This window comes from Furipterus horrens, unplaced genomic scaffold, assembly GCF_987537825.1.
Source record: "Furipterus horrens unplaced genomic scaffold, mFurHor1.1.pri manual_scaffold_11, whole genome shotgun sequence".
Taxonomy (NCBI): Eukaryota; Metazoa; Chordata; class Mammalia; order Chiroptera; family Furipteridae; genus Furipterus; species Furipterus horrens.
Genome location: NW_028327181.1, coordinates 2,957,509 through 2,968,655, shown reverse-complemented (window position 1 = coordinate 2,968,655; position 11,147 = coordinate 2,957,509). Strand labels below are relative to the sequence as shown.

The 11,147-nt window shown below is 50.3% G+C and overlaps 1 pseudogene; it reads right to left on the bottom strand.

Moving 5' to 3' along the window:
• Positions 1-230: 230 nt before the first annotated feature.
• Positions 231-313, bottom strand: LOC149996749 (U4 spliceosomal RNA; annotated as a pseudogene).
• Positions 314-11,147: the final 10,834 nt, after the last annotated feature.

Sequence of the window (11,147 nt, the reverse complement as noted above, 5' to 3'; positions counted from 1 at the left end):
TGTCCTCACTGTTATTTAACGCATTCTTCTCCCCCCATAATTCCTATAAACTAGCATTTAGATAGAGCCGCTTGATGGGACTTGAGGTCCGTTTGGGGTTTTGTTTGTTTGGGCGACTGCGGCGTAGGGGTCGGTGGTGCCATCTGTCCCCTTCGGGCTCCACCGTGGGAGGCGGGGCCTTGGGGCTGGCCGCCCCGTTCTAGGTGGGAGGCTCGATCAGGCGCTCGGACGTCGGTCAGCTTGAGCTTTTCATTAGCGATAACCGTGCCTCGGATGAACCTCCCTGGCTGCAGTCCTGCCCCTGCGCAAAGCTGTTGTGATGTCTTAAAATGTCCTTTCTCTGTAGCACTGCCTCAGAATTACAGAATGCTAGTCCTGCCGCCAGATCTTACAATGTCAGTTAACGCACGAATAAAGAAGAGTCTGTGTTGTTATATCACAATCTTATTGAGTATTTTGGTAACTACAGTTACTTCTGCTGAAATACAGCAAACGCCTGGGTTCTTAAAAATCACCGCTCTCTGCCAAGCTGCACAATAAAACCCACACCGCGTGCAGGGACCATGGGGTCAGGAGCGTCGCTTAGCTCAGAAACTTTGTCAGTGATACGTTTTGAAAAGAGCTGGGAGTGGCATCAAATGGCAGGGCAGTGTTCTATGTGTTGAGAGGACCAAAGTCTGCCTGCGGGAGAGGTGGCAGCTGTGACCGACTGGGAAGTGGGAGAGCAGGGGTGTCGGACGGAGAGGGGCAGCAGCAGGGGGCAGATGTGGCTGCGAGCGCCCCGTGTGTGTACCACACGTGTGTCCCTGCATGGCTCGGCTCCGCCCAGCTGGGCACAGTTCGCCTGGTGTTTCTCGTGCACGAAGTCCCGTGTAAACAAATGCAAACTTCCCGCTCTGCTCAGACTGTTCCTCATATATCAGACGTGTCGGGACAAGTTCCCATTGTCAAAGCAAGTGCCACAGCAGGACCGGCGGCACCCGGCACTCCTGCTCGCCTGCGCCTGGCCTGGCTCCGCGCTCAGCCTCTTCCCTAGGGTTTGCAGCTCAGGTCCTGTCCAGGACACCATCAGCAGCCCCTCCCTCACTGTCGTCCTCGGAGCACCGTCACAGCACGTGGTGGCTGCTCCCACGTCTCCCTGCTTGCCCCTGAACCCGTTAGGCGGCCCCTCTTACTCAGCAACAGTGCCCGCTGCAGGGGACGCTCAGCAATGCCCCGAGAGGGGCTGGAGGGAAAGGGCAGAGCCGCGGCCTCAGATGTAGACCCCAGATCACTTAGACTGTTGGAGGCTGGAGAAAACGCAGCGGAAGAGGCTTCTTGAGCTACAGGGACCCAGAAGAGACGTCTAGTCTCGGCCTTCCGTTTTCCAGGTGAGGAATAGCGGTTAAGCCCCGCGCCTCCCATCCCGCAGCTAGAGTCCGACCGTCATTTAGCTGGGAAAATATTGGCTTGGGATGAAACGTGTTTCCCGCTGGACTGTTACATGATTCTGGATACCGTGGGACAACAATGAGCAGAAATCCACTGGGCAGTGACCTTGACAAGCTCCTCCCCTCTGGTCATTTCTGCAGTAGGAAGCAGGGGGGTGTCCGGATTGGCCTGTCTGCCCCACGGGGGTTTTGCCCTCTGTTGCGAAAGACAAAGGCCTCACTTCAAAGCCTGTCTCTGAAACGCTCAGGGCTGCTGGGGCGAGGAGCACAAGTGACGGTATCCCGGCAGGGACCGCGGCACAGCTGCCTGTGGGTGACAGAGCTGACCCCTGGGCGCAGCAGTGTCCCTGGGGGAACCTCTCCTGCAGACACACGTGCATGCATGTCAAATATTGCACGTCCTTCCTCGCAGCATTGCTTTATGACAGCAAACGCTTGGTGACAGCCGGGTGAACGGCCCCGGTACGTCCGCGCGCTGGAGCACTGCCCCGCCATGCCAGGACGAGGGCAGTCCCGGGCGCGGAAGCGTTTCTGGGGTGTGTTGTGAAGAGGAGAGAAGATGCTGAGAGCGTCACGTGGTATCCTCCGTGTGGACGAGAGGGGGTGGGAATAAGAAGGTACGAGCATGTGATTTTTATTTTCAAATCATGTCAGTGTGTTAACTACTGAAAAAACAGCAGGAATTCAAGAACAGAGGAAAAGAGAGTAGAACACAGCACAGCTGACCTTGACCTTGTCCCCTCCCGCTGCCACGGCAGCCGTCTGCTGGCTCGAGGTGTGGGGACAGGAGCGGCTCCACCTGGAACGGGGCTGGGAGCTTGGACAGATGCAGGGGGCGGCCGCCCTCACCCCAGGTCTGGGCCGTCGGTGTCATCGAGGGGCTGCTTCGCCGATTTGGTGGCCGCTGGTAGAGCCTATGGATCCCTCTTAGACTCGTGTTTTAAGTGAGGAAGATCAAACCCGTGGGCTTGTAAGGGGCGTGGGCAGGCTGTTTGAGGAGGGAAGGCAGCAGGCGAAGCCCGGCGGTCTGGAAGTGCGGGGTCAGCCCGGCGTGGCCGGACTGACGCAGGCCCACAGGGAGGGGGACAGCCGGAAGGGGGCCTGACCCTATGAGCTGGAGTTCACAGCTACATCTACCTGTGTCTTTCCAGGTATCATCCTCCTCTTTCCTTCTGGGTTTTACTTTTTTTTACCTTAAAAAAAAAAATCTCCCCAAAGGCCCAACCATGCTGACCAAGCCCTCAAGGAGGCACATCGGTGGATTAGGTGCTTAGGGGTGTTGATTCTTATTGGTGACCGTTACCTCCATGAGGGCTCCCCACCGAGTCTGGATTATGGCTGACAGAGAGGCAGGCATGTTTGGGCATCCTCCAGAGTTCAGCCCGCCCCACGAGGGGAGACTGAGGGCCCCCCGTCAATGCGTCTTTGCTGTGTGGATGGCTGGATGGGAGTTGTGTGAAGTTCCTTCGTGGTATTTCATTAATTCCTTGCGGTCTTCTAAAGGCACTTCTGCCATGTTTGCATATACTGTCCTTTAGTGCTTTCTAGTTTTTGTATCCCGGTTACTAATTTGGGACTTGTTTTGTAGAACTTAGAAGTCTCTGAAGGGCCACCTCCGAAAAGCACCTCTCAGTAACTGCAGAGAACAAGAGTCAGCGTCCACACTCAGCGTCCGTGGGTAACTCACCTTTGCTTCCCCTGCCTTCCGTCTCAAAGGGCGTTTAATGAGTAACCTGGGAACGCTGATAAGGCGGGATGAAGGCTGCCGTGTGTTTGACCTGCAGTCCTTTCTCTTCTGTTTGACCTGCTTACACATGCCTCCCAGATTTAATCGGGGTAAAATGTCAATTACCCCTAAGACACAGGGAGATCAAAAAAGTTCTTGTTCTCAATACCTAAGACTTTTAAATCCAAGGAAGTGGCTGCGTAGAGCTTTCAAAATCAGAATCTCCCTTAACATTTCATCTGACTGGAGAAAAGTCTTTTCGTGGGGTTTCAAGTTATAGAGAAAGGGTTATTGACTCAGGAAGCACTTTCTTGGTGTGTGTTTCCTGCTACCAAACCTTCATTTCACATGCTGCAGTTTCTTTAGAATCCAGTGAAAGTTAAAAGGTATTAATCATCTTAAATGTTTTCAATGTAAGCACAGAACACTTAAAAAAAAACTTGGTGGAAGCAGAGAGCCTCAGGAGTCCCCTCCCTTTCTCCCCTGTCCGGTTCCTTCTCTCTCTGCTGAGAAGTGTCCATATTTATAACCTTTTGCATGACCTTATGATGATGAACATCAGGATGTAGTTAATTTGTCAGAGACGGGGAGCTCGGAGCGCACCGGCCAGCAGCATTGGTTTTACTAACTTCGTGTTTCCATCCTACAGAAGCCCATGGCTCACCTCCGGCCATCAATACCTCATCCTTAACCTCGAAAACAAAAGGAGGATTGTAATCCTTCATAAGCGACATTTCATACCCAAGGGAGGCCGAAACTGAAAGTTAATGTTAAACATCTCTATTTTGTTTGTTTTCAAGTTAACTGTTTGCATGTGTCAGAAGTATTTTTCATTGTGAGAAATTAGACCTTCTTCTCTGTCGTACATACTCAAACTTGAAACTACGCTGAGAGGAAAAGACGCAGACGACAATTCGATACTAGAGACGCTCTTTAAAGTATGAACGTCAAATAGAGAACCCCTGTCTATAAAGTGCTATTTTCACTACCTGATTTTTTAAAAACCCGTGCATATATTTAACTTACAACCAGTAGCCTCTCAGAATCAGCTCCAAATATGTGACAAATAGTATTCTCTTCTCTTGTGGTTTTAGCTATAAAATATTTTTAACTGGAAGGTACCTCCTCGGTTACTGACCATTGAGGCCCTTCTGTCCCCACGCGGAGCAGAACCCCATCTTCCCCGGGTCTGTGATCATCCCGTCTGCCATGCACACAGCAGCTTGCTGAAAGATCACGTTTTACTGCATTTTTAAAAAATTATTAAAGTCTGAAACACTTCCATTTTAACTTGTAATTTAATTTTTTAAAGACTGTAGTATGTGCCTCTCTGTCCTTCTAAGAGAATTGATCAGCTTCAGTTAATAAAAAAATATTTTTAATAATAAATTTGTTTGGTGTCTTTTTATTATACAAGAGCGACATGAGGAAGGTTGGTGGCTTGAAACCGAACCTGGCCAGCTAATTTCCACAGGAATGGGAGTGGGTTTGGGGAGCATTTCAGATATCAGAGATCTGTTGTGCTGTGTGAATGCCCCTTTGTTCATGGGCTCCAGGGCTGCTTCAGAGATGATTTTCAGGAGAGTGGATGTGCCACCCCATTTAGCCTTTTTAAGTAGAGTGCTGAAAAGAGAAATTGAGTGAGGTTTGGCCGTGTTCTATATAAATGCTCGCTTTTTCCCTCTGGCTTGGCTGCCCGGTCCCAAGCATGTCCCAGAAAGGTATTGAATCGTTGATTCTGAATGATTGCCTCCCAGTTAGAAACCTCCAATGGCCCTGCAGAGGCTGACTTCCCCTCTGAGGACCAGCACGTTATAATTTCTCTCCGGTGGTCTGATGAAGTGTCTTTCTCTCCACGCATCCGCTGGCCTAGTGACAAGGGACCCTGAGTTGGTGCTAAGAAGGAGAATTTCAGGAGCTAATGGACTGGCGAAGTCAAAAGTTATTTTGGGGCTGGAGTTACGATGTTGTTTTATTTCATTTAGAGAGGACGGTTATTGAAGCTGGGGAGCGTGGAATGCAGGAGGGGCTGAGATAGGAGAGGCCAGATCGCAGCAACAGGAGTGAGCCTGGGCGGGGCTGCCTCGGCCCTTGGAGAGGAAGTCCCGGAGGCAGGAGAAGGAAGCCCGCTGGGCTGCGTGGACCCGGGAAACAAGGTACAGAGGCAGAAGGAGGGCCTTGGAGACAGGGTCGGGGTGGTCCCAGGATGAGCGGCCGCTGCGCTGACCCCTGGCTGCAGGTCTCCTGGGAACCTTCGGAGCTTAGGAGAAAGAGAGCAAAAGCACACTTTTTAAAATTTTCTGTGTGGCTGACGTTACTTAAACATGCGAGCAACTTCTGTTAAAGAGAAGCGGCCCCAGTGTGTTTGAAGTGGTTGCAAGATAAGACTAGATTTTCACATTTCCATTTTGTATCATGTATATTCTTTATCTTAAGAGGAAGCAGCTACATTGTACTCTAATTTGCCTGCCAGAAATTACCTCAGCCATCAGAAGAGACTGATGAAAGGGTATTTTTTAGAATTTGTGTGTACTCATATTTTCAACAAAATACCCTAAAAGAAAGAAATTCTGAATCAAAATAATACATAGACACTAAGCACAGTTTTCCCTGAAATGTGCTAATAGAACGCATGGGATTGAGAGGCGTGGTGCGGTGAGGTTGGCTCATTTCAGGAGCAGGGCTGAGTTTGCAGCCCTCCGCATGCCATGGCGGCCGGATCCTGGCGTGTCCTCGCTGGCCCTGAGCTGAGATTCTTTTCTCTCTACTGAGATACCTGTATCTAAGTGCTCGTTTTGAAACAGTTCACCTTACCTTCTCTTGAGCCATTTGTGAATGATTTTGTTAGCGTCCACTTCAGAAAGGTTCATCCTGGGGCTTCTAGTCAAGATAGCAGCACAGGCAGACATGGCTCAAATCTTCACACAACCACATCAAAATTACAACTAAACTATAGAACAACCATCACTCAGAACCATCAGAGATCAGGTTGAATGAAAGTCTGACAACTACGGATTTAAAGAAACCAGATCCATCCAGACCTGGTAGGAGGGGGGCAGACATAGGGCAGGTGGGTCCCTCACCCATGTGCGGTGGATAAAATCCGGAGGGATAGCTCGGGAGTGAGGAGTCCCAGCCCCACACCAGGCCCCCCTGCCCAGGGTTCCAGTGCCAGGAAGATAAGTCTCCACAACTTCTAGCTGTGGGGTCTGACCTTGGCCGGCTCCACCCGGGAAACCCCAGAGCCAGCGCACCCGGTGGATACTACAGACCACGTCGGGACACCACCTCCCTACCCCTGCACAGCTGATCCTCCGTGGAGGGCAGAGGCTGGTGGTAATTGGTCACAGCCAGTCCTTGCAGCTGACGGACCTGGGTAAATCCCTCCCATTGACCTTTCAGCAGCAACCAAGGCTCAGCAACAAGAGGAGGGTGTACTCAGCCCACATGAAGGGTGCACCTCAAGTACCAGTTTAGGTGACAGGGGAGGCGGTGCCACAGGGAGGCTGCCAAAACTAGGAGACAAAGAAACATGTCCCAAATGAAAGAACAGATCAAAACTCCAGGAAAAGAGCTACACGAAATGGAGATAAACAATCTCTCAGATGCAGAGTTCAAAACACTGGTTATAAGGATGCTCAGGAGCTTAGTGAGGACCCCAGCAGCATAAAAAAGGTCCAGTCAGAAACGAAGGACCCACTAAGTGAAATAAAGAGCAATTTACAGGGAAACAACAGTAGAGCGGGTGAAGCCTAGTATTAAATCAATGATTTGAAACATAAGGAAGCAAAAAAAACAACCAATCATAACAAGGAGAAAAAAGAATGAAAAAAACCCCACAAAAACAGGATAGTATAAGCAGCCTCTGGGGTGCCAGGAGGAGAAGAACAATAAATTAGAAATTTATTTGAAAAAATAGTGAAAGAAAACTACCCTAATTTGGTGAAGGAAATAGACATGCAAGTTCAGGAAGCACAGAGTCCCATACAAATGTTTGCAAAGAGGACCGCTCCAAGACACATCATAATTAAAATGCCAAAGGTTAAAGATAAAGAGAGAATCTTAAAAGCAGCAAGAGAAAATAAGTTAATTACCTACAGGGGAGTTCCCATAGACTGTCAGCTGATTTTGCTAAAGAAACTCTGCAGGCAGGAAGGGTTTGGCAGGAAATATTCAAAGTCATGAAAAGCAGGGACCTGTAGCTGAGATTGCTCTACCCAGCAAAACTATCATTTAGAATCGAAGAGCAGGGAAAGAGCTTCCCAGACAAGAAAAACTAAAGGAGTTCATCATCACCAAACCAATATATGAAATGTTAAAGGGACTTATTTAAGAAAAAGAAGATCAAACCTATGAACAATAAAATGGCAAAAACAAAACAAAACGCATATCTATCAACAATTGAATCTAAAAAACAAACTAAGCAAACAAGAACAGAGACAGAATCATGGATGCAGAGAGCATTTTGATGGTTGCCAAATGGAAGGAGCTGTGGGGGTGAAGAGGTGAGGGGATTAAGAAATACAAATAGGTAGTTACAGAATAGCCGTGGGGATGTAAAGTACAGTATAGGAAATGGAGCAGCCGAAGAACTTATATGCATGACCCATGGACATGAACAATAGTGGGGTGACTGCCTGAGGGAGTGGGCGGTGCTGGATGGAGGGGGGCAAAAGGGGAAAAATCAGGACGACTGTAATAGCATAATCAATGAAATATAATGTTTTGTTTTTTTTTTAAAAAAAGGTCCACCCTTCTAGGCCTTAAGCAGAATAATCTTAGCCCTGGCTGTTATGGCTCAGTGGATTGAATGTCAGCCTGGGAACCAAAAGGTTGCCAGTTTGATTCCCAGTCAGGGCACGTGCCTGGGTTGTGGGCCGGGTCTCTGGCTGATGACTTTGAGGTACAATTGATTGATGTTTTTCTGCCTTCATTTCTTCTTCCCTTCCCCTCTCTCCAAAAATAAATAAATAAAATCTTAAAGAAAAAAAAGGATAATCTTAGCAACCACTTCATAAAGGATAGAGAACAGAATAATAAACTTGGGTTAAGAAACCAGACAAGGTAGGTTAAAAACCAGGATGGTTTTTGGGAGGAGTTTATCCAATGAGGAGGGCACATTAATCACTCTCGTGAGGGTGATTTCTGGGTTCTCTGCCAAATATGTACTTAGGAGATCTAACAGAAAAAGAAAATCATTTGCCCTGGCTGGTGTGGCTCAGTAGATTGGGCATTGGCCTGCGAACCAAAAGGTCACCGGTTTGATTCCCAGTCAGGGCACATGCCTGCATTGCAGGCCAGGTTCCCAGTTGAGGGGTGTGCAAGAGGCAATCAATTGAAGATGAACGTTTCTCTCCCTCTCTTTCTCTCTCCCTTCCCCTTTCGCTAAAAATAAATAAATAAAATCTTTTTAAAAAAATCCTTTGAGTACACACAGAAATTACTGCGCTTTGCTGGCCACTAGAAGAGACACACAGCAGTGAGCAAAGCAGACTCAATGGTTGTGTACAGACCTTAATCAAATAATCACAAGTAGGGCATGAAAAGCCGGTATGTGCTATGAAATACAGCTCTGAGCACTGTGGTGGCATGTAACCAGGGCACAGGGCAGGGGCGGAGGTTCAGAGAAGCCTTCCCTGAAAACGTGCTGCCCGGAGCAGGAGGTGAAAGATGAGTACGCCAACAGAAGAGGAAGAGCATTCCAGGCAGTATGTTCAAAGGCCCTGGGGTAGGGAGTGGGACGTGTTTTTGGACCTGCTGGGCCAGGATGGCGCAAGAGGAAGCTGGACGAGGGGGTGAGGGCCTCACACATCAGTGAGGCAGAGTGGGGGTTGCGGCACTGTCCTTTTAATGAACGATGTCAACTCTGCTCTTTATCTTCTTGGTTTTTCCTGGAAACAAGGTCTAAGTCGTATCCAGACCCTTTGCCTTGGTGACGCCCCAGGGGAAGCATGGAACAGCCCTGGAGATACACCGCAGTGACACCTGCTTCTGTGGATGCGGAGAACCCCAGCCCTGGGTTGCAGGCCCAGCCTCCCTGAGAGGTGTTCCCCGGGATGAAGCTCGAGCAACCCAGAGCGAGGAAGCGGGGCTCCTGTGTCCCCAGGAACGCTCTTTCATAAAACCGAGCCAAATGTCTACATGTAGCAAGCGATGGGGGTTATGACTCACTTTTCAACCCTTCGTTTCACATGCATTTTAAAATAACTTTAAAATTTTATTTAACTTTAGAGAGGGAAAGGGAGGGAGAATGAGAGGGTGAGGAACATTGACGTGAGAGAGAAACACCCATCAGCCGCACCCCAAGTTGCGCCCCCGGCCCGCAACCTAGGCATGTGCCCTGACTGGCAATTGAACCGGTGATTTTTTGCATTGTGGGATGACGCTCAACCCACTGAGCCACACCGGTCACGGCTCACGTGCAGTTTTGAACACCGCTAGGCATCCTGCTAGGCACTGAGAGTATAAAGCTGAGGAAGACGGTGGTCCTTGCTCTGTAGTAGTTCAAAATCTTACCTACATGCAGATAAATTAGGATTCATCAGAGATGCTGTAGCCCAGGGCTGTGGGATCCCAGCAAGTGTTCAGCACGGTGCCTAGCATGGTGATATCCTCCTGAGTATTCAAATGAGTGGTAGTCGCTTGCTAAATATCAAGTCACTATAGCGGATGGTCTCAACCCAGCGGCGCTATTGCCTGGTGTAAAAGAAGATGCGGTGTTAGGTGTGATGTTCGCTGGAGAACCGGAGTTTGGGAAGAGTTGGTGTGGAGCCAGCAGCCCCTGGATGGTGGGCCGTTGTTCCACCCCAGCTGACTGGGCGGTGGAGGATTAAAAATAAGATAATGCGTGCAAAGGGCTTAGCCCAGTGCCTTAACAAATAAGGAGCATTCAATAACTATTCGCTGCTGCAGTCACTGCGTGGTTATTCTGGGAAAGAAGCCTGCCAGCGATTGGAATTAGTACGGTTAGGTCCTCTCTGGTGGAGAGCCTCATCAAGTATCCTTTTCCAGGTCCTCAGTGTCTGCTCCAGGGCCAGGCAGTGAGGAACCACCGGCCTGCAGCAAGGGTGGGGAGACAGTGGTCAAGGTTACAAGGCCGTCACTTGTCCTCTTCCAGAGAGTCCTTCGTAGCTGTTTTGGGTGATTTCACACCTATGCTCCACTAGGAAAATTGAGGGTAACGAACAAACAACCGTGTGAAAGCATATACTTGGGAGAGCTGTGCTTTTTAAAACAGACTTCAGTCCTGTGACCAAGAATTTAAAAAGCAAAGCCAACGAAAACAACGCTGTCGAAAGTCCCCTGCCACCTGCCGCGGCATCTCTTGGATGCACTTCAATGGCTGCCTCTCCGGGCCCCTCCCTGCTCCTCGGCCCAGCAAGGGGTCCGCAGGCGGAAGCCTGCAGTCTAAAAACACACCCCACAGCCCCGCGCGGGTGACAGCTGCAGTTACGTTAGAGATGCACAGACAGGGGGCCGCTTCATTGTCTGCATTTTGACACAAATTCTTATGACGCTGAAACAAACAAAAATGTCTAGCTGTGCTTCCATTGGTCAGATTCATTGAGGCCGAATTTTCTCCAATGAACCAGATCCCGGGCTGGTGTAGACGGGACTTCTTGAGCCCGGGATGGTGGGGTGTGTGTGGGAAAGAAGTTGGCCTGGGCCCCCCCATCGATAGGAAGAAGGAGCGACGGCCCGGGGAGCGGGCAGAGTGAGCGCGGAGCGGCTGTTGGCCTTGGCCTAGACCGCCGGGCTAGGGGGCGGGGCGGGGCAGGGCGCGGGGCGGAGCGATCGCGGGGGCGGGGTCAGGAGCCGGGGAGGCGGGCAGGAGGGGCGGGGCGATCTCGGGGGCGTGGCCAAGAGCCTGGGCTACAGGAGGGTGGGGTGGGGCCAGGAGCCCGGACTGCAGGCGGGAGGGGCGGGGCCAGCTCCGGGGCGGGGCCAGGAACCCTGGCTGCGGGCGGGAGGGCGGGGCGCAGCGGCCTCTA